The 24,152-nt window shown below is 42.3% G+C and overlaps 1 protein-coding gene across 1 annotated transcript in view; it reads right to left on the reverse strand.

The window, feature by feature from the left end:
• Nucleotides 1-23,704, reverse strand: part of plxnb1b (plexin b1b) — an 86,979-nt gene extending 63,275 nt beyond the window's left edge. The window contains exon 1 of the mRNA XM_083972600.1: nt 23,276-23,704. The gene's annotated coding sequence lies outside the window, so the exon portion shown is untranslated. The remainder of the gene's footprint in view (nt 1-23,275) is intronic.
• Nucleotides 23,705-24,152: the final 448 nt, after the last annotated feature.

Below are 24,152 nucleotides of genomic sequence, written 5' to 3' on the forward strand. Positions count from 1 at the left end.
TACTATCTGTGATGAATCAACCTTCTGTGCGAAGAGGGAAAAAAAACACCTCCTCCAGAAGCAGCTTTGATCATAAAAAGATGAGTCCTAAGTTAAACAGTGCTGTTGAAAATACCCTGACCTTGGCATTGACGTCAACAACACCAAATTCACTTAGTGGAAATGTTTTACTCCTGGAGAAATGACTGGAAGTTTAAAGGGAAACTTACAAACTTTACAACACACAACTTCAGACTCATTGCTCAGTGCAACGAGAGCGAAAATGTTGTTTTGATCAATTAATTCAACCCACAGCCCACATTACTTTAATCACTTTAATTGTCCCTGTCATGTTCAGTCATTGTGCCGCTGCTGCCTCACTTGAGTGACAGGCTAACAGCTTTCCAGCGCTCTGAATCTGAGCCAACATCTCCAACTGGTTTGGCAATTTCAAGTGAAAGGATATGGAAATGAAATCTGATAAACAGGCAGATAAACAGATACAGGCAGAAGAGACCATTCCTTGTTTCTTTTTTCCGTCACTGTGAAAAAATGTAAAAAAAAAATAATAATAATAATAATAAAAAAATGTTGTACTGATTATTTACTACATTTATTATTTAAAAAAAGAAAAAAAAGTTGAACACAACAGGCACAGATTAGACTAAAGCACTGTAATTATAACCAAACTCAAACAACACTCACTGTGGGGCGCCGTGTGGTACAGTGGGTTGAGCAGGCGCCCCATATGCAGAGGCTACAGGCCTCGCTGCAGTTAGCCCTGGTTCGAATCCCGCATCGGCGGCCCTTTACTGCATGTCATTCCCCTTCTCTCTGCCTCCCCATTTCCTGTCTCTCTCAACTATACTATCCAGTATCCAGTAAAGGCAAAAAAAAAAGCTCAATAATATTCTTTAAAAGAAAGAAAGTGTTTTGTTCTGAAAAGCAGCTGAAACGAAGCCCTGGTCCTCCTCAGGTTTTGTCTCTCAGATAATTCATTACTTCATGCTCGTCATCCACCACAGGTGTCCTGAAGCTGTACAAGCTGTGTGCTTCCTTTCCCACAGGAGAATCAAATGATACCGTCTAGGAATGTTTCCTTAACTTGGAAACTTGGTCAAACTAAGGAGGTTTTTTTTTTCCTTTTTCAAATCCACCCTCAAGGTTGTAAAAACTGGAGTAGCTTTAAACTCTATAGAGGCCTCTGCTCCTGCCTCGATCCTGTGGCCAGGATGCGTTGGGGCTTGTTCTGTGCAAAGACTCCCTCAGGTAAGAAGCTGGCTCAGATACAAGGAACTAAACAGTCGTGTGTTACAGCAGACCAAGGAGTGACACTGCTGGCGTCCTATTGATTTGTTCTGCTCTTCGTTAGGATCAACTTTTCCCTGAACTTCCATAAAGCAAAGCTGGTTTAAGAAAGTAGATTTGCTATTATTGCAGTGTGAAGTTATTTTGCCTCTAGGGGGCACAGATATGTGAAGAGTTAAGTCTTGTAATTGACCACATTAGCTTCGCACCTAATTCTGCTTCCACACTCAAAGGTCTTTCCTCAGTCCAATAAAGTTGGGAGATGATTCATTTAAGTGGGTGCGCCTCATTACAGAACATTATGCTTTCCAAAGAACAAAAATGAATCATAATAAATCACCTGTGTATCCTGCTGAGCACTAATCTTTTCATAATGTATCCAGTGAATAATGAAGAAAAGAGCGTCTCATTGCAACATATGGTCTCTTTTCAAAAATCAAATAACATCATCTGTATCGCCACCGAGTTTTCAGTCACATGCTCCCAGAATAGATGGTAGTGTTTCAGGTTAAACAGATGAAATTACACCAGTTTTGCTATGATGTCACTGTCTCAACTTATGAACAGGTGCACTTGGCTCGTGGTTCCTCGGCCTGTGTGCTTGTTGTACTTTGGAAAACGTTGTAGCAGTTCATCTTTATGGCGTCCAAATTCTTGCAAGCTTTCTTGGACGACGCCAATTGCTGCTTGCAGCTGTATTGTTCTTATTTAACTTTGACCCAGACTGTGAGGGTGAAGCCTGGAGCTGAGCTGCATGCAGACAGGTTTGAAGTTGTAAGTGCACAGAGCAGTTTGGTGGAACTGGGAGTAAGATGGATGGCTGATAGGACTGAAGTGACGGGGACAGGAAGGATTGCAGCCTTTCCTTAAATGTTTGTTCCCCTAAATGTGTTTCCTTTTCAAGGATTTATGTTGACCTCTATCAGAGAGTGGGCCGTCGAGTAGAGCAAACAGGCTGAATGTGAGTTATCAGAGAGTCCACAGCAGCTTTACTCTGAGAATTAGTGGAAATGTTAAGCTTTCAGAGACAAGAGGCAGCGGAGCCGTGTCCCTCAGCCAATAGCTCCTTTTAACACCAGGCCAAATGAAGAAACCTTATGTAAGAGCACTCACATTACATCAACCGAATACACTCTCTCATGGTAAGGGGGGGGGGGGCTCAAATCCGGATGCACTTCAGCCTTCATGGCTCCTTTGTGACTTCAAAAGGGGGACTGTGCCAATTTCTGTCACACTTCCCATTGTTGGGAACTGTACAGTGACTCAACTAGTAACATGGCATGTTCGCTCACCCTTGCCAAAACCAGTGAGTCACTGGCCAAAAAAGGCCAGTCAAACAACACCCCCCCACCCCCCCTCCCTCTCTCTCTCTCTCTCCTAACGAAGACCACTGGGAGTCCTCTGAAACATGTCCACCGCTCCACATACACAAGGCCCTTTTGAAAGAGCCGGGAGGAGGAGGAGGAGGAGGAGGAGGGGGCTTACTCAACTTAAATCAGGTCGGATTAACCTGGGAAAGAAAAATATCAGTGCCGAAGCTCAGGGGAGGCAGAGATGCATTTTTCCCTCCAACCAGAGGACACATCTTTGAAAAGCAACTACAACTGTCACTCACGAGAAAACAGACTTTGAAAAGAGGCCGCCTGCAGCCACCGTAAACCCCTAAAATTAGTGAGCACTCTTGACCTGGCGATGAGCAGGTTTGTGTGCCCATGATAGCACTGTAATGTTATTCTTTTTTTCCCACACTGGCTTCTTAATTTTGTCCATTCAGTGCAGCTGGTCCCAAACACAGTCAAAAAAAAAAAAAAAAAAAAACTTGGCTCCTCATGGGAAGAAATGACACAGCATCACCCAAACCAGCAGTGCCACCATTTCTGAGGTTGTTAAGCTGTCTGTCTTAAAACTACCACTGACAGTGTGCCTTTGGCCACAGCCGCTCTGTAATTAAATACCAAAAATTTCTCCATTTTTCCCCTCTCTTAGCCTTGGAAAATATATACAGGGTCTAAATACAACTCCTGCCCTGCCCTCTCAGGCTTGCTGGCACAGGGCTGATGCCATCCTGCTTCATTTTTTTACTCCCACGTCTGCTCCTTCCAGGTCAGAATGAACCAAGTCTTTGCTTTGGCCTTCAACTGCAATATCGTAATGGCAGGAGTCGCAAGGTAAAACGTGTCACGGCAACAAACCAGAAATGAAGCATCATGGTGCTACAGTGATGCCGCCCAGACCTCAGCAAAAATCACATTGCAATTGAAAAGTAAACTAGAACTACAGAAATCATTATTCACAACACAATCACAACAGCTATCTTTTGTTTACATGCTGTTCTGGCCCAGTTTTGCCAATAAATCCCAGCAGAAAACAAAACAGAGAAGGAAGCTGTGTGATCTCAAGTTGAATATCAAATCGTGCTCATGTTGAATTTCTGAGTGCTACAAACTGCTGTAAATGTGAGGATTGTGTGTCTCAGTCTCTGGTGTGACAGCCGTGCGCTTTGCACACCTGCCCCCTGTGACTCTGCTGCTCTTGATAGCTCTTCATTCATTCAATTAAATGGGTTGCCTCTTCACCTTGAGTAACAACAGAGTGAGACCCGCACCATTGAAATTCCTTTAGGTGTTAATCATCTTTTCTATCTGTACTGACTAAATGCCTCATTCACACACTGTGTTGGAGCACACTGTTCCCCTCACCGCCCTAAATCACTCTTCTTCGTCTTAACAGGCCATTAACAAAAGCCCATAAACAAAAAGTCTGCGAGTGTTCCCCCACTTGATGGATAATTACAGTTTATAACGATGAAGATAATGATGGGCGAAACTACCAACTCCTGGAAAAGGATGGGTTACGACCTGTCACAGCTGGCCCCCTAAGCCAAGCTGTCTGATGTCAAAAGTCAAAGTTGTCGAAGGATGAAAGAGGTTGTACGTTTTTTTAGACAGATATTACTGATGTTGCTCTGCTCTCTTGTAGACAAGTGTCAGAAACATCGAGCACTGACAAGCAGCTTGGTCAGAGCATAAATCTCATTTATCAGCCATGGAAACAGCTCTGTGAGCCTTTACCTTAGCATGATTAGACCAAACAGCTCAACATCATTGGCATTAATGGAATCAGTTGACATGATCATAAAAGAATATTCATTGATCTCTAAGATTTTGACACAATCAATCATGACATAAATCAATAAACTGGAGCGGTATGGGATTGTTTGTTTGTGTTGGGAGTATGTAAAAAAGAAAAAGAAAAAGTGGAGATTAAGGGGAGAAGGGGTAGGATTTAATAAGCTAATGCTTCTTCCTACTCCTTTTCAAACATGCAAAATGTTGTATCGACCAAAGTGCTTTAAATTTGCTGTATATTACTTACATGTTTAAAATAAAGCCTAAATTCATTCATATTGGCATGGCATGCTAAAGTACCACAAAGCTAATGAGAATGGTATTTCGTAAGTGTTAGGAGGTCATTAACCAAAGTATTAGTGTAAGAAACGCTACGACTGGATGATGGTGCTAAATTTAGTTACCCATCCTGAGGGGGATCATGAAAGTCCACATAGCAGACAATCCAGCACTTGTTGAAACATTTCACTCAAAACACACAAACATCAACTCTCATGGTTGTCAGGGAAACGTTAAATCCAATGTTGTTGTTTTTGGTCTGGCAACCATGATTGCTTGTTCATTTCCTGTCCCTTCAATTTGTTGGGCCGAGGTGTTGGACTGACTCACGCTGCCATCCACAGAGCTGCTGCACCACTAGTATGACCGACAATAACATCTGAAATCCAGGGATTGTTTAAAGAGTGACAGGCCCCTCAGACTGACAGTGACACAGGTTAATCTCACATTGGACGACTGAACTGAAGGGAAATGGGTCAACGCACATCATCTGACCTCCCCTGCCCCCACTCTGCAACATTTGGCGTCCGTGACCAGACATTACTATAGTGGCTGCTGGGATTTATTGGAACGTTAAAAAGATTGAAATGTCATTTCACCGACTTCTCATTTCAAAGAGACGGGAAGAGAGAACGTGTTTGGTCGGGCTGCAAGACACAAACTGTGGAAAGCTACTAACAGCTCAACTGTATTTGCTTCTTGTGTGATTCAATTGTATGTAATTGTACGCTTTAGCAGAACTATAATTGTAGACTGGAGTCTCTGAACTGTGTTGATGAAGGATTAACCTGCAACACTGCCGTCTTGTGAATGATTCAAATGTGGGCTGAATGTTTATGCTACAGTTTGCAGGTGGCATCAGTGGAAAAGGTAACACTCCCTCTGGCTCTGACCTCTGCTTCATCCTCGCTGCCTCATGTTTTCCTCTGCTCTCCCTCCCTCCCTCCCCGGGCTCAGTAGCCTGGTGAATTCCCCGCCACACCTGTCGAGCACTTTCACACATCTGCAGAGCTCAGAGAGCAGCAGCCAGACAGATAAAGATCTTCATGTGCAACACCACAAGCTCCGTTACAGAAATCCCTCACGCAAAGCAGAGCAAGGATTAATTGTGAGGTTTGTTCCCGTGTTGCTTTCATATGATGCTCGATATTCAATCGGATATGCAGCGGCTGCAGCGCGATGCCCAGAGGCCGATCAATTAAGATATATCCCAAAGCCACAGCACCACACCCATGATGCCCTTCAGTAATTAGTTCTGCTGTTCAACAAGCCAGACCCCCCTCCCGCCTCCACAAAATGAGGACCAATCAAGTTCCACTGACTCACAAAATTCAATATCAATCCAATAATTGATTTAATACAATTCATCCTAAACTAGTTTCCCCTTCTGAATCTGTGTAGTACTACTATACAGCGTTTGTTTTTCCTGCCACAAATTTCGCTGAATTAAGCTCAAAAACAAAATTTCTTTGAATTTCTTTGAAACATCCATCTTTAACGGATCTAAAAGATACTTTCTCACTTGAAAGCAGCTCATTCTCAACCATTTGAAACATGTTGACAGAATCACAAAAACTACATTTAGCTCTGATTGCCGAAAATTATTATAAGTTAAGCATTCAAATCAGTGTTTTGCGTTTTTAGCCAGGTCTGTGAGTAGTTTGATGATTTTATTCATGACTTGAACTGGGAGCATTATGAGTAGTGAGATTAGAAAAGATTTTCCTTTTTTTTTTTAAATAATAATATCCTTTTGAGTGAAAGTAAAACTGTTCCTGTTGTGTAAATCTGCCCACAGATCGCTTCCATCTTAATCTGTCTGATGTGGAAACAGAGGCGAGCTGACACCTAATTCACTCAGAGACACGGTTTCATTTCTGTCTTCTTCATGTGATGTGGAGAAGAAATCGGCTGCTAATAGAAACTTAAGGTACGCTTGTTTTGTCAATAGACTAATGGCTCCAGCAATTCATTTTGACTCAGGTCCACATGAATCTTTTTACTGCTCATGAATGCACATTTATCCACCGTAAAAAAAAAAAAAAAAAAAAGTCCCTAAGTTACATTTGCTTAAAAATGAAGCCACAAGCCGTGAAAGGAAATTTCTGAGTTCTTTTAAAAAGAAAAAGTCTGTTGGTGAAAGAAGAATTTGTAAAGTATCAGTATAGTATTATTTGTGCCCTAGTGGTGTTTTGACCATGATGAGAACAATACATTTTTTGTGTGTCCTCCAGGTTTAAAAATATAACTTATAAACATTTGCAGATCCACATGATCGCTTATTCCAACATGAAACAAAGTTAATAAAATAAATAAAATATTTCAGATTTTCTCATCCTACATGCTTATCATGTCGCCCTCTGAGGGACTAATTGCCTCTAATGCTCTTCTAATAACTCTGGCGAAAGTTGATTCAGCGGTTTGAGAAACGCAGGTAAAAAAAAATAAATAAAAGTTTAAAACTCTGGATTCTGCATCCAAGTCCCAAGAAAACTTTCACAAGTCTACTGGATCCACAGATTGTAGTTTGTGCACATCCTATGTTACACTGATGAGTAACTGTTGCTGTTTGCTTTTTACTATGCGGGGCATTGGGTCATGGGGTCTTTATACTAATCAGCTAGTAGTCTCTGATCAATAGGCAGCAGAACAAACATGTGTAATCAATAAGAGCCTGGGGGGGGCAAGCGGGGGGTCATGTATGGTCTGATAATGTCCTCAGTATGGTATGGACTGGGTTTGGTTTTAGAGATAAGTTTTTTAATGAAACAAGTGTAAAGTACAAGAGTTTTTGAACATTCAGGGTTTTAGAGCATTCCCCTGAAAATGTGGTTTTCCAACACCGATCAATGCAACTATCAGTCAGAGTAACTCGTCACATATTTGGAAGCAATCAACTAAAATTAAAAACATTAGTCCGATGAAGATGAAGAGATTTCCACATGGTTTAATGCAACCTGTCACACTGGTTTTCCTGCTGTCTGATTTCATCACGCAGTATGAAATATGAGATAATGTGAGGAGGGTTGTGAAAACATTTCTGACGCATTATGATTGCAAAGGACCCGTGATATTTCAGAATAAAAATCAAAAGAGAAAAGAGCCATGAGAGAGAGAGTTTATGTTCTATAGTTAAATAATCTGAATAATTAGCAGAAGGATTAATCTTTATAAGTCATATTATTAGTTTAATAGCTTCCATACATTCTTTATGAATGGGTCTCACTGTAGGAAATGTCAAAATAGGTTCATTTTGTTTACTGCAATTATGTTTCCTGTTGAATATAAAGATTTAAGTATATCAATTTCTGTTAAATCATCCTCACTTTGAGAGCCTGAATTTGTTAAATAAATAAATAAATAAATACATAAATGTTTAAAATCCACATGGACATGAAACTTGCAACACAGCAAAACTGGAAACACGATAAACGTCTCTGAATATAAAAAACTGAAAACAAGGAGAGCAGAGAATGTGCTGATGACTGCAACACAACAGGTCACTCTCAAAATAATGAATGGTAACACACATGTTAATTAAGGGGCTGAACTACTCCTGTGGAAACAGTGTCTAATATGTTTCTGTAAAACACAGCCCGCCGTAATGTCAAAACGTGTGTTGAGTCTGTGTTGTAAAACTTTTACGGCTCTCTGTGCTGATCATCTGTCCTGCTGAGGAACACGGGAGGTAAACCAGTAACGCTTTACAGCCTCACTCTTTGTCTGTACAAAGACAAACTAAATGAGGGGAAGCCAGGCTCTGTGGTGCAAAGCTGTTTTTGCTATTTATTTTAGCCAACAATGTAATTATGATATTTTTAGTTTTATTATAGTAGCGCCATGTGTTTGGTTTCAACTGTTGGGAGTTTGTCTGCGAGCCTGTATAGACACCGTTTTATAATCTCCACTGATTTTATGTGTTGTTCAACACTACGCCATTTTCAAATGCCTAAACCACAGGAAATGCAGATAAATACCAAACCACACTGTAACAGGAAATGCAGATAAATACCAAAGCACACCGTAATAGTTAGTTTGGCAGAGTGTTTTCATTCTTAATTTTGATCCCTGCGCTCAGAAAATTCTTGAAATCTTTGTTGTAAGACCTCACAATGCTCAGTCAAATTGAAACCTAAGCTATCCATTTACTGGATACAAGTTGGTGTGGTGACCAGCAAACGTTACGCTAATAACACAACCGACTGACAGACTGTAAGTCAGCAGCAGAGCAGAGGAGGGAAAATGACAGAGGGAAAAAGTGTGGAAAAAAAGGTAGAAGAGCCAAACCTTTATATAAACATATAGCTAGATATACACAAATAATAAAATGAATACAGTTCTATTAGTGAGTTGCTAACATAAACCCTTGTCCACCAAAATAAGCAGGAATACGCAGTTAAAAAAAAAATAAAACATGGGTAAACACACAAATAAAAGCTGATTGAGCCCTTTTCCACTGCCAGATGAATTTGTCCCTCTGTTCGGACTGAGGACACACACACACACAACAGCAAGGAGCGACGTCATCACATGCGCTGACAGAGCACACACACACACACTGAGGTAATGGAGAGTGAGTGAGCTACCAGCTGCTGTGCTTCCTCTCTGTTGTGAACTTTGATCAGTGATTGTGTGTTTTAAAAAAAATAATTTAAAAAAAACTTATTTTGAAGCTGCACTCTCTCCCTGCACATCCACGGTGTAGCTGAGCCGCTTCAGTTCAATAGCACTGTGCTGTCCAGGTGGCAGGTCGTCCCCAGTGTCTATCCTTGAGATATTATTGTCTTCATCCAGGTGTTTAAACATCAATGATGAGCAACGCTGGAGCCAATGAATGCCTGTGTCTACTGTGTGGATGTGAATGCTGATTGGACCATTTTCCATTGCTGACAAACACCTGCATAAGAAGGTCTTAGTGGGTTTATTGACCAGTGGAAAAGGGGGCTTTTAAAGGTAACATATGATCTGTGATGACAATTTTTGCAAAAGAGAGAGAGACAAGCAAAAGGGGACACAGTCACTTTCGATGGGACAGATAGGACTGGCTTGGATCAGAGTGCTGCTGTCTTCTTACGGCATTTCCATCATTGTCATTTCTATACTTGTTAGTATACTTTGTATGCTTGTTAGTACACAAACTTTCTCAGGTCATGTTGATTTACAGTATAAAGGAGCTCTTTGTGTGCATGACTGGTTTGCATAATTGAATTGACCCAATATTCACACTAATGCTAATGAACGTGAGCGTGCTATTTGCATGACAAACAGGATCCGTCTACACTGGCGCAGACTATTTGGTACAAGGTCACCTTCACACTGTCTAGAGAATATTTTACTAAAACCAAAAGAGATTTTACACTTTACAGGTTTAATCTCTTCGTGCTCCGAGGCTGCACAATATGGACTAAACTGTATGACTCTGTATTTGTGCCAAACATCTTCAACTTCAAAACTGTGAGTTCGTCCATCACATTAAGAAGATGAAATGAGTTCAAATTCAGAAAATCTCACAATTCAATTTTGACACCAGAGTTCAGGATCTGATTCTTGATTTTAAAAAACTTGGTTATAATATATGATGTCAGAGATTTCATATACAGAGGTGTACTGCAACCTATGTGCACTGCTCTTAATCCCCCAGGTTATATAGCCTAACCACTGTTTCTACAGTGACAAGTTTACATAGAGCAGTCAACTATGATGTCACACATTGTGACGCAGCATCAGACAAACATCCAGCTCAGTGATACCAGACCAGACCATGGATGTTGTGATCATTGTGGCCTGAACCAGCGGCTGAATGAACACAAGCAGTTTGTGTTTTGAATGGCATCATTTACTTGTGTTGGACAACTAACACCACATTGGAAACATCCAATGTGCAGTCCAGGCAAGAGGTCAAGCTAAGCTAACAGGGCGGGCTATGAAAACACAGCCAACATAGCTTTTTGATTTCCACCAGCACAAAACAAGTGTAACAGACCGACTCAGTCATCATTCTGTGTAACAGACAAATCAAGTGCCAGAGGAGTCAATGATGAATGAAACAATGTTTTCTGTCTTTTCAACTTTACTAATCAACCATTAAATTCTCTCTACAGCTCAGACGCTAAATGCAGCTTCTGGAAACTTTTAAGGTGGAATGTTTTCTTGCATGTTACTCAACGCACAATTGAGGTTTTGACAACAGAAGTGTATGTAAAGCTGGAAGTAATCTGTATCTCATCAAGCTGCTTCTCCTCCAGTTTATAAAATCTAAGATGTGTACAAATTTTGTCTCCAGTGGAGACACGGCAGGTTGACTCTCTCCTTGCCATTAGTCGTACCGCATCTCCTTCTCGCTCACACAACAACACAGAGGAGAATCTGGGTGGAAAACCAATATAGTGAGAACCAAACTAACCTCATGTCAAGAAAAATATGTAAAACAGCGCAATTTCCACACAAAAATATATTAATCACATTTGAAATCACAATTCAACACCAGAAATGTAGTGTTTAAACCAACCAGACATGCGACCGCCACAATTTTTATATATGTTTGCTCTCGTGGGACAACTACAAACGTCGATAATGAACTGCTGTTTGAATTACATGACCTTGAGAGGTGGGGCGAACAACACACCAGCACACTCACAAACCCCCTCTGGGTGCTTCATAACCAGAGAAACAGAGGCCTGGTTCATTTGCAGCCAGATTAAAGCTACTGAGGTGGAGCGGGTGGAAAAGATTATTCCTGGTGACCAAGAAAGAAGAAAAAAAAAGAAAACCCTTAAGCTCTCCATTAATAACAATGAGGAGAGTGTTATTGAGAGCTACCTCGAGGCTCACTGGTACACAGAGGACTAGTATGTTGTAAGCTCAGCAATTACATTACAACTTTTATACCGACATGAGCCCGGTGCTATCTGTGTGCAGACACACACACACACACACGCAGTGAAATTTGTCACAGTGTGGTTCTGGTTTTATTCTCCAGGATTACAGTTTCGCTAAATGAGGAATGGAACCGCAATTTTCAGATCAGCTTAAGAAATGTCTAAATCAAAGCCTTGGAAATCCAAGGGCAATAGTGCAGGGACCATATAGTGTGACACTGTGTACAGCAGCTCAGCTTATCAGCAAGTAGCAAATGGTGTGAGCAGACACACACACAGAGACCCAGATGCAGTCAGTTCAACATTAGTTTGAGACGTTTCAGTGGGGAGAGAAAAAAAAGGGGGGGGTGGAGTGCTGTGTCAATGCAAGGACAACAGTGCCCTGTGCCCCTTGACCTCTGTGGGGGGGGCGTGAATAAGTGCGAGGGTCGATCTGCACCTACTGAATGTTTTTAAATGATTTGTGAGCAGCTTGTAAAAATAAATAAAAAATACCCGGCTGAGGCAACATGTTTACTGTCAGTTCAAGATGTTACCTGTGGCTGCTGCAGCCGTGTGGTAACAGCAATTAACAAAAAGTACAGAGAAGCCAAGATAAAACAGTATCCATCCAATACTATCCATTTCATACCACTTTAAATGTAATACTTTTAGTTTAACATATTACATCAAGGTCACCTTCCTTGCATCTCATGTTTTTTAGGTGTCAGAGTGCCATTACTTAATTTAAAGGTAATTAAAGGTGTAGCTTTGTTTACCTTATGATGACCTTATATGTTTAATCATTTGAATAAAAAAGCATTCACTCAGATGATTGAAATAAGTGCAGGGCTATAAACCAATAGTACTGAGGCAGGGCTAATTGTTAACTCTGATAGTTTGTTGCTTTTACATGACCGACTGTGGGCTGGGAATTTATGACCACGGCTTATGAGACTGTTTTAAAAGGGCACCGCTTCTCATCAGGTAAGAGCAGTGATCCACACTTGCATACCTCCACCTAGGTAAGGGAGTTTCCAGGGAACATTGCTCTGCACTTGCGGAGTCCACCAGCAGCTGGATAAGGTCCTGAACTTTTAACATGCCTATCCAACATTTGTCTTTAGTTTTCCATAGCAAACACCTCCCCACCCCCCACCCCTTTTCCCAGGACAGAGGATCCCACACCCCAGGGACTTTGAGGGGAGCTGAGGGGAGGGGGTGAGACGATTTAGGGGGAGCTGTCCTGAGAAAAAGGGCGTTTCTGGGGAAACTGGGGGCTTACTGTTCTCTAAGAGCTTTCATTGTTGCCACTTAGCAACAGTGCGCTGTCGGTATTTCAGAGCGCTGCTTTTCACGCTTGTCTGCATGCCACGAAAAGCCACACACACTTGCATGAAGTGCAAAAAAAAAAAAGCCCGGTTAGTGTCACCACAACAGATGCTTCTTGTATTGTTGCGTCTTCAGTCAAAAGCCAAAGCTAGCTGCCTGACGTCATATAGATGATATTGAATTTCAAGCGCGCTTGCAAATCCATTCATTTCAGATCCTGAGCCAGAATGAATGGCCACCAGTCTGACTCCGGCCAACGCAATGCGAACAAGAGAAGGAGGTTTCACACCAATTACCGCTCCCTAATTCTGCCTATAAATCTCCCAATTTTCAAAACTTACATCATGTCTCCACTTTGAGGGCGACTTCTCAAAAGTTTATGTTCAAAGGAGATGTTTGGATGCCAGAGCTTGGATGCTCAAGGATATCAGCCAGATGGTGGACACTCCCTCCTCAGCCAAACCCACTCACCTGTGCTTCCTCTGAGGAAACAGAAGAGGAGTCTACAGTCAACACCAGCTGTTTTCCAACTGTCAGACAGGGGAGGAGACAGACTCGCATCTTCCTCTCCCTTTCCCCCTCTCTCCTGTCGAAGTACACCTCACATCTCTAACCTCCACTTCTTCTTCTTCCCTCTCAATCCGCCTCTCTTGTAGGCTGGTCTTTTCAGCCTCCTCTTCAACAAAAGAAACAAAGGAGGCTGGGCCACTTTCCCTCTCTTCCCCTCGGCAGAGATAAGCAGAAGGGGGGGTACAGGACCTACAGACCACCCCTTTCAAAGCTGCAAAGACCGAGCACAGAAAAAGAGTCTGCACGAATTGCACCATACAGGTTGATGCAAAAGTGTCTCATTTAACATAGTAGTATAGTAATGAGCACAATGGGATCTTTCACATTTCCATAGTCTTGTTTCCTCTCATGGTTTCAGCCAGGTCCTGAGAAATCTTCTAATAGTAGTACCTCTAAAAGGCCTTCTGCCCACTGTTTGCAGTATTCTCTATAATTGTGTATTCGTTCACCTGGATGATACTGCTGGTCTTTTTTTTTTTTTTTTTGTGGTCATCTTGACAATAAACTGCCAGTAACCTTGAAAGTACCTTGAACGTGTGTTAGGTATCACTTCCCGAGCGGTCATTTAGCGCCAGGAACCGATCATCAAAGCGGGTGGACACAGACAGCGGTGGGGACAAACAAAAGCAGAAGCTGTGACAATGGCCACGTTATGTTATGTGTTGTTAAGTTCCTATAGTGGAAACCAACTGTCTGACCACATGGCACAGCAGCAGCAGCAGCAGCACAGTGGAAAATGGCAGCATATGAAAAGCTGCCAGTATTATAGCCCCACCCCCCCTCTACCTCACCCACCTCACTCCAAGGTCTAACCCTCCAGTTAGTTCCCACAGCTGTAGAAGTACAGGAACACACCACACTGACATTTCTATCTAGCTTGTGGAAAACTGATCTTGTACGTGCACACAACTGCAAATGTGTGTGTTATATTCTTGTAGAAGCTTTATATTATTCTGTGCTCCACATTCAGGTCAATTCACACACCTGTGAGAGACTTTGCACTTATCCGACAGATGATGTCAATAATGAATCATGCATGCCATTTTCATTGTTGCTGCATTGTATTGAAATGTTACCAACTGCCAATTACACAACTTTGCAGAGGGAAGTAAAAACATGTCCTTCATCCATACACATACTCAACAACAAATTAGTAGAAAACAGTGTAGAAAACACTCAACTAAAGCCTCTCATCTTTGCCATTGCTGAGCTCAGAGCAGTGGACAAATGTCACTGGTGGTGGCAGCTCATATCACCAGCTGTCACTAATTAAAGTTAAATTGGTCAGTAATTGTCAGGCCTCAATTAAACGTAGCTGTTGTCAGTCTGTGTGCTCTCTGCATGCGCTGGTCAAAGATCTTTGTTTGAGAGGGAAGAGGATCCACTCTGTAACACCACAAATTAACTGAGTGTTTCTTTAGCTGCACATAAACAGAGTGAGACGTCTTCTGGAGTGCATGTGTGGAATGTGCATGCGTTTGCTGCTTCACCCCTGATTGTGGCCCTGGCTGCTGGTCAGCACAACCTCCTCCTGTCCAGCAGTGACTTTAGTTTTAGTTTTAAAAGGTAGAGTCTGGAGGTTTTTGCTCAACAATAAACGCTAGACACCTATGGGCTTCTAGTCCTCCTGTGTGGTGGTGACTCTGTCTGCAGAGCCCCTCCCCCTGCATGCATTTTGGTCTTTTGCTTTGTTTTGTTGTGCACATGGATGCTTCTGGGGTGGAGAGTGGTGTTTTCTCTCCAGTCCATGACAGAGCTCAGGTGAAGCTGCTGTGTGCAGCACGAGTAGGGGGGGCTAGGCCCGCTAGCTGTCCCGGATGCTAGTGAGTGCTAGCGGCAGATGCTATCCGCCACCGCTAACACCCGCTAGCTTGGCGTAACTTCCACTAGCGGCCCTCCTACTCCTTACAGCATAATTCTCGACACTCCCATTGTCAGCGATGGCCGGGTTTGTTCCAGCGCTTCACTCAGACTGCATTTCCTTTTCTTTGCAGTAGCTACTGAGTACTGCTGCTGTTGCTGCTGTCAGGGGCAGGAGGCTGCACAGTTGAGCCCGAGAGGAGGGGCCCAGTTTGAATGTTTTGTTTACAAACTGCAACGAACAAACCTCCAGACTCTACCTTTAAGTTAGAATGTGAGCTGACATGAACGGCAGCATCTAAAGAGGAACTAAGCAGGATTTCTCCCGTGGCTATGCTACATTTTTACCTTAATTAAAAAGGTCCGGAGAAATTGTGATTGATAACTACATGACTTGTGACTTGTTACGAGTGAGAATGGGGGCTCTCTGCCTTCACCTGGTGTCTCATGGCTGAAAACCAACCTTGCAACATCAGTGCAGTTACTCAGTTGCCGCCCTGGTGTCCCAGCTCTCGTCTCTGCACACTGCGACACAAACACACTCTGTAACCCGTAATCTTTTGTTTATGACGGTTAAGACAGCGGAAAAGCGAGCAGATTTGCATAGTTCCCCTTTAAGGGTCTAGCCTCACATCATCTTGTATTAGACAGGATGAGTCAGTGGTGACAGCAGGAAAAAATGTTGAGATGACATATTGCAATTTTCCTTTCTGTGGAACAACTTTCCATTAGCCACATCTAGATGCTTTGAATAACTAGAAATGACATATGGCAAACAAATCTGAACCAGTCTATAGACCTGCATGTCACATTCCTACAACTTGTTCTCTCTTTCTCAGCATATCCAGTCAAGAAGAAGACAAAAAAAAAACCCAGAAAAACAGGAGGCCCTTATCTAATCTCGAGTCTGCATTGTTCCGTGTTTATAATTGAACTTCATTAGCATCAGATTTAGATTACACAACGCTGGCAGTGCAGATGACTAAGAGTTTGGGTTAACAGTAGAGGAATTCATGTCTTCTAGTAAAATGGTAAGGACAGAAAAACAACAGCGTGCACATGTTTGTGTGTGTTCAGTCAGTGCTCCCTCCACCCTCAACTGCCCCAGCTGGAGTCTCGTCTTCTCGTTGCGAGTGCGGTGACAAAGCCCTTCTCATCCATGTCACCTTATCTCGCCAGCCGGGGCCTCTTTCTCTGAGGGCCTTCTATAAACGTCTGCTTCGGCTCCACAGAAAGATGGGAACTGATACGAGACTCCGGGTATGCATGAATGCAGGTGCAAGGGAATACTTCGAGAGGGAGAGCTGCGGAAAGCGTTGAACGAAAGAGTGAATTGTGAGGAGGAAGTAAAGGATGAAATTGCTTCAGTTTTACAGGAGGGAGTAATATATGGAGAGGGATCTGAGCGGTAAAGAGAAAGCTTCTGTTTGCAGAAAGTTGGGAACACAACCACCGTCTGTGCAGCTTTTACTACAGAGGGACCAACTGTGCATATGTGCTGCTCAAAGCAGACTACCGAAATAAGTATAACAGCATTATAACAACTACTACACCTCCGTGGTGTCCACATGCTGTCCTTGAGCGCGTCCATAAGGGAGTATAATTGAGGCCTGCTGGTTCTGACCAAAAAATGTTCTATGTGAGCCAAAGTTGAACTCTACCCTTACATTTTATGCACTCAGGAATGCACCTTTGACTTTTTATCACAGACCTAAATATTTTCCAACACATTTGCTTTTTTTTTTTTTTTCCCCCATTGATGTTAAAACCAGGAAAGTTCCAAGTCCACGTCCAGCCGAGCTTTCAAAGTGCTCCAACTGTCAGTCATCTAAAGCCCAAATTATAGTTTCGGCACGTCTGCTGCGTCTGTCTGTGTCCACATCCACACAGTACACTCAGCCCATTTTCTAAGCGGACAAAAAAACTTACACTTTTACTTCTTGGACACTTGAAGCAACTCCTTCACTCCATTCATGCCCAGTTTAATATTTGACATGTGTATGCCTGCACCCATCATGTATGTCAATAATAAAAAAAGTGAGAGTAAAAAAGAGCCCTTGTGTGGTTCTCAGTCAGTCTAGTTAAGGCTAAGGAGGCAGACTGTGCTTGGGTAAACAATCATATCACGTGTGCTCCTGCTTCAACACTGACCTTAGGCAAACACACCAGCTTCATTCATAAGGGAACAATCGTGGCGCGCACATACTCCCCGTGAGCTGCATGTGGTGGAGGCATGCAGCGGCGTACCATGATGAGTTAATAATTCACACTCTTCGAAGAGTACTTCACTCGCAGCTTCAAAGGGATTTTAATGCAAGCTATTTTACATTGTGCAGCACTTCATGTATCTGGGTCCCCATTTACATATCTGAATAGTGAACAGGCTACCAGTCTAATGAAATCCTCAGGGAATCCCAAGGAGCGTTATCGCTGCTCTCATTATCGAGGAAAATTCTTGTATGTAAAATATGTAAAATGTGGAAAAATCAGAGCATGAACATGTTTGACTTGGAACAAAGCATAAAACCACCAATTTAATGCATTTAGAACAACTGCTAGTGTTGTCACGTTACCAAAAGTATGCCTTTGATATAATACCAGACCTCATTCATTGTCGTTTTCAAATCCCATGAAAAATGACACCTGGCTGTGGTGTAACCATAGAGACATCCACACACATAAGACTAGACAATTACAACCCCATGCTCTGCCTCCCTGGTAACCAGAGATCGCATTAGGTAATTCTACCATCTCTCACATTTGCTACACTGTCACTCCCTGAGGTGGGCTTCTGGCCACAAAATGCTCTTTGGATTAATTTGTCGCATCGGAAATTTGTGCACGAGAAGCGAGCAGCAATAGAGAAGAACAGTGTGTAGACAGGACACAGAGTCAAGGCAAAATCTGTGGGAGTGAATTAACACAATGCTGACGGATCGGTCATGTGATCTTCATCATCATCATCATCACTTAGGGCGTGTTAAACTACAAATGCTCCTGAAATAACTTCATATAACATGTCATTGTAATAAAAACTCTTTCAAAATATGAAATCTTTCCTCTTTCAGTCAAATATCAGCACACACACACAAATCAAATGTTGCTCCCTTCCAACCAATGAAAGAAAAGTTGTTGTGAAATTGCCTTGGTTGGAATAAATAAAAAGAAAGAAAGAAAGGTTTGTTGCTGAAAAATATGATCTTTTGATTGATCTGCTGATTATTTGTTTCAATAGATCATTAAATTACATCTTTAAAATCTCACAGCATTGTAAAAATTGTACATTGTAACATTTCCTCAATTGTTACTGTGGTGGTTTCTATTGTACTTGGTTCGAGTTTCTTAAATGCTTCAGGATTCACTAGAACCCAGATTTATATTGTTGGTATTAAAGCAGAAGTAAGTGATATATTTGTGTTAATATAAGTCTTAAATAGTTATATCTTCCGACAGCAATCACTTACATAGAGTGTTTGGACTGAAACACGGGTCTGTCAGTCACTCTGCTCTGCTCTGAGCCGAGGAGAAAACATTTATCGTATCCTACAGTTTTTATCCAATGAGGAGAGAGAACGGCATGCAGGGCTGTGTGTGCAGCCAAGGAACGCCATGAATGTGGTGACGTAGCGACGAGGACTGTTATGGTGCGTTCAAGGAAACTCGTATTTTTCCGACCGTGAAGTGGTACCAGTTCGATCTGGTACGAGCTCACCGGTCGGAAGTTACGAGTGGCCGTTATAGTGACTTTCACCGGTAAAACAGGTCGGAAAAACACGAGTGGGTTGCCTGAAACGCTACAAAGTCGTAAGTTGTGACTTGAAGCTGTAATTTACGATTTCAAAAGCCTGCCTGGAACGCAGCATTAGCGAAAACGACCGGACCACTCACTTCTGCTTTAAGTGTTTAATCGAACCAGTTAAACACTGTGTATGTGCATGTGTGAGCACATGATCAATATGGTACCACCTCCGACTCATTATGATCCAGGACACACCCCTGACTTGGTCATATTGGAAGTTTGATTATATCTCAGTTAATTGTTCAGCCCTAACCCAAACTACTACTGTTGTACTGCACCGTAACAGCAGCACCTAGACCTCTGTAGCATTAGTATCCTGTGCAACACGAAAATTTCCAAGTAAATCCCCCACTACACCGTCAATGTCCAGGCACTTTGAGATTTACAAACTGTGGTGCTCTCAGATGAGGCTATATTTAATGTCTGCTATCTAGAGGTGTCTCAAAATGTGGCAATGGTATGTTGCGGGAGGGGTATCAGATTCCAGGCCCGTCTATTATCCCTCTGCTCTTGGTTTATACCACCAGTATATTGTCCCTAACCTTGGTGCATCTGCTGGCTCACAAGGCCCCATTAAACAGCCACTTTGATAAGGTTACTGACATAATGCTCAGTGACATAATTAAATTGAGTATTTAATCTGACCATGGGAGTGGAGTAGACCTAGACCCCTGCCGGGCAAGCTGAACATTCAAATGTCGAGCGTCTGCTGCCCTTCCAAATGACTTGTACTTTGATCCCTTTGCGAAGTAATCGTCCTCTTCAAAAGGGAAAAGATAAAAGACAGACACTGTCCAACACATAGATTTCCTGTCAGCTGACTTCACCTGTTTGTTTCTGGTCCATAACAACCCAGAGAGAATAAGAAACTGAATTCAGAATTCAAAGTTACTGAGGGTAAGGTTGGAGAAATCTGTTTCTATAAAAGGTGACCTCAAACCTCGTCTAAAGGAAAATATATTTATTGTGGTTACAAGAGTCGATAAAATGCAAAGCTGCTCGTTTTCAAACAGTCTCTCCTTGAAGGCAGAGATGGTGTTGAAATCAGTGATACATACAAACAGTGGAGGGTGAAGGGCAGGTTAGAAAGGGAGCGTTTTAGAGAGATTTTGTACACCTAAACTATGCTACATAAACCACATTTGTCAGATTGTCTTATTTAAAAAAAAAGTTGTGAAAACCGTTGGATGCAGCTCCGTGGTACTGATGTCAGAGGTGCGTCAGACCAGAATGTCAGACCACGTTTGGTGATTCAACAAGCAATAAGCAATTCTGTTGAAGCATGGGTGGATCTATTCATACTAATGCCAGGAATATGTTTATCACACAGAGAGAGGAAATTCAAGCTGCCATCATGCCGCAGCTCATCACATTTAAGCATCACAACTGCATGTTGGATGGTGGTTGTGGAGATTTGCGATCCTCCACCTCCCCACACACCTGTCCCGACACCAAAAATTAGGAGCAGTAGCGTCCAGTTATCTCTGTAACTGGTATTGAACATATTTTTCCTTAAACGCTCCTTTTTGCATTATTTACACAACTATTTCTGACATTTTTCAAGAGTGCAACACCGTGAATGTCTCTCCAGCCACCTTTTCACCTTCCATAACAACAATAAACACTAGGTTAGACAACGTGTCTCACAAATGTTGTGTTCACACATGACCTGAGCCCTTACTGAACGGCTCAGTTCACATACTTAATCAACATGCGAGCTAACGATCTAGTGCCATCAACACCACCCAGTCGCATGCAGATCATCAAACCACTGCGTCTCTCTCTCCACCTGTTCATTACCAGACTGATAACATAAATGTCACAGCTGATGCTAAACAAGACAAATCACGTGAGTATTCCCCCCGGGATGGAAGATGCTCGTTTGTTTAAAAGCGAGGGGACATGATGAAAGGTTTTAACACCACATGCTCCCTGCAGTCCCTCCAGCTGCCACATACACAGAACAAGAGCAACCTACACCCAGGTCTTCACCTTTTGATGTTAAGCATCAAATGTTGACAGCTATTAAGCTGCTCTCTTAATTATAAGATTAGAAAAAAATGCCTAATTCCTATTGTGCAAAAAATGTGTTCATTTTGATCCTGAGAAATGAAAAAGGTTGGCGCCTCCATTCCGAACATAATAAGCTTATTTACTACAACTGCATTTTTTATTTCTCTGATAAAACACGACAGAAGAAAAAACAAACAACTGGCCCTGAAATTCTACTTAATTTTCTGCAGTTGCTCTTTTCTGAAACGACTGAAACAACAGTGAAGCCTTCAGAAAGTCAGACATTCGCACACCAGGAGGGGTCAAAGGTCAATTAACAAGCCCAGACAGCTCTGGGTCCTGATGTCTGACTTTATGCAGGCGCAGGCACAGGAACAGGAACATGCTGGCTGCTGGTTCTGCTAATAAAGAGTCATTCACTTCAACACAAACATGTGTTTCACTCTGCGCTTGAAGACGGCACTTAAACATGCTTCCTAATTACATACACTCATAACCTGACATGAGGAGGCGATGTCTGGCTTTATCTATACTCTTCACACTCATCTTGTTTTTTGTGGCTGCAGATTATCTTCATTTAACAACTTGAAAAAAGGGAATTTGATGAGTCCACCACTAATTGATAAACCTTGATACAATGATAAGCTGCTGCCGTCAGAAATAACCTCATTACATGGGTGTGTCGGCCTTAAAAACACGCTCACAAGCGGAAAAACTTGAAAACTTGCGCAGACAGCCCCGTGAGCGAATCCAAAATAAAAGAGCAATCATCATCATCATCGTCATCATCTGGAGGGGATATGCCATCTCATTTCCTGGCTTATACTAAGCCATCAATTAGCCTACGTTATGAGGCAATGGGAGCAGATGGCCATGTTGTGGTGAAGACGGCACCACACTGTGAGCGAAAGACAAGCACCCATGGGACACAAAATCACAAAGGTGCACTTACTCTCAGCAGGGTTTCCACCAGATAACAACACAGAGACCTGCATTTAACCTTTGACCTTACAAAGCACAATTATCACCAGCATAATTCTCACCTGATTATTACTTATTGATTATTTGCAGTTAATGCAGCTGAACAAATAAGATAGCTTCATTATAATGCATGGCTGGAGTAACAGCAGGGCTATTTATCACATTGTTTTGCTCTGCAAGTGATATTGTGTTTTATCAGCAGGACTGTGAACCATAGATCATGACAAATTTTGAATATGTAAAATAAAAAATACTTGATGCTGACTGACTGGCTTTTCTGATCAATTCTGCAAAAACACATGATAGCTACATAAAAAAGAGAAGATTGATTGATATCTCTCTGTTTTACACCTGGCTGACCAGTTCCCTAGCAGAAGAATACACATTCACCGAGGTGTGAACGGGGGGGTGTGGGGGGTGTTAACAGCCAACGCCTCTGACTACTTCAGTGTTTAAAAAAAGGAAAAAAAAAGAAAAAGAAAAAACGCACGTTGTTGAAGAGAAATAAATGAGAGAGAAAAGTGCAAAGCTAGAAAAATCTCCTCTGGTCAAAGTGGACAAATTCTTTCAGAGACATGACCGCAGGGTGCGTTGGCTCTGCTGCTGTGCTTTCCCAACTGAGTAAGTTCACTATCACTTGTTTATTCTTGTATATTTTCTTTTCCTTCTTTGCATTTAAATACCGTAAAACCACGGGTACTAAATAATTCAGATTAGAGGAGAGCTGGCGTCTGGAACCGGACGACGCCTATGGGGATATAAATGGATAAGTTATCTAACTCCAGTGAAGCTCTCACCACCAGCACCGTACCAGTTACATGCAGCGCGTCAGTGGGCCAACTTGGATTTAGCTCCGGCTGCTAGTGGTGTATCCAACTGTTGAACAATTTCTAGTAAAACGAAGCAAAAGAATGAATAAAAACCAATTGACAGAACAGAGACCAAGCTTTGGTTTTAAAAAAAATAATAAAAAGTTGTTTCAATAATGTTACAGCTTGTGTTGCAGCACAGCAGGGCTGAAGCTGGTTCATTTTGAAGGGAACAAGTGGGGAAAAGAAGAGAGTTTTCACTTATAACAAGGGTGGGTTTGTCGAGTGGAGGCGGACACACACACACACACACACACACACACACACACACAGGCTACACAAACACACAGTCCCACTCACCTTGCTCACGGTGCAACTCAGTTCACGCTGTTTTCTTTACTCCCCGGCGATAACGCGAAGAAAACAAGTTTCCACTGGGTTTCTTTTATTTATCGTCTCCACTCCACTGGTGTCCGTGAACGCAGCCAAACGAGCCGAGAAAAAGATAACGTTATTATTCCTCGAGGCGGGACGGGGACGGAGATCACAGATCCCGGTGTCGGTCACACTACCACCACCACCACCACACTTGCAGCAGTGGGGGGAAAAAATCAAAGAAGAATTGTAGGCTACCTCTCGCGCATCAAAGTTTCAATAACTATATCGCACACCTTGTTGAAACTAAAAAAAAAAACAGCGCAGTTATTCCGTGCAGTTGCAAGAAGTAAAGCGTAGTTTTGGTTTCTCCCCTCTGCCTGGTTGCACTCAGCGGGGCTCAGTCCTCACATGGAGCCGGTAGGTAGCGGAGGAGTGGTGGGAATGGTTTACTGCTGTGCTAAGCGACCAGCTCTTCACTGGTGGAGGGGGGGGTTGACAAAGGGGGGGAAACATGGGGCTGCTTTCAAGTGCTCCTCGTATTTTTCTGTAACCACGCTCGAAAGTATACTAATTTGGGGAGTAGAAATCTATAGTTTCATGATTTGTAATTTAGATTAAATTATAGTAAACTGACAACTGAGAACAACCTCAAATAGGAATTTTGTTGGGCAAAATGAAATGGAAAACTTTAACACAGTACATTTTGACAGGATTGCGCACTTAATCGCAATGTTATCAAAATCACAACATAGGGAAGTGCACTAGCCTATGCAAGTATCAGCTGCAGTGTTTGTTTGTTTTTGTTTTTTGTTTTGTTTTTTTCGTTTTTGTTGTTAGTCGACATAGCCCATGTCACAAC

This window comes from Trachurus trachurus, assembly GCF_905171665.1.
Source record: "Trachurus trachurus genome assembly, chromosome: 5".
Taxonomy (NCBI): domain Eukaryota; kingdom Metazoa; phylum Chordata; class Actinopteri; order Carangiformes; family Carangidae; genus Trachurus; species Trachurus trachurus.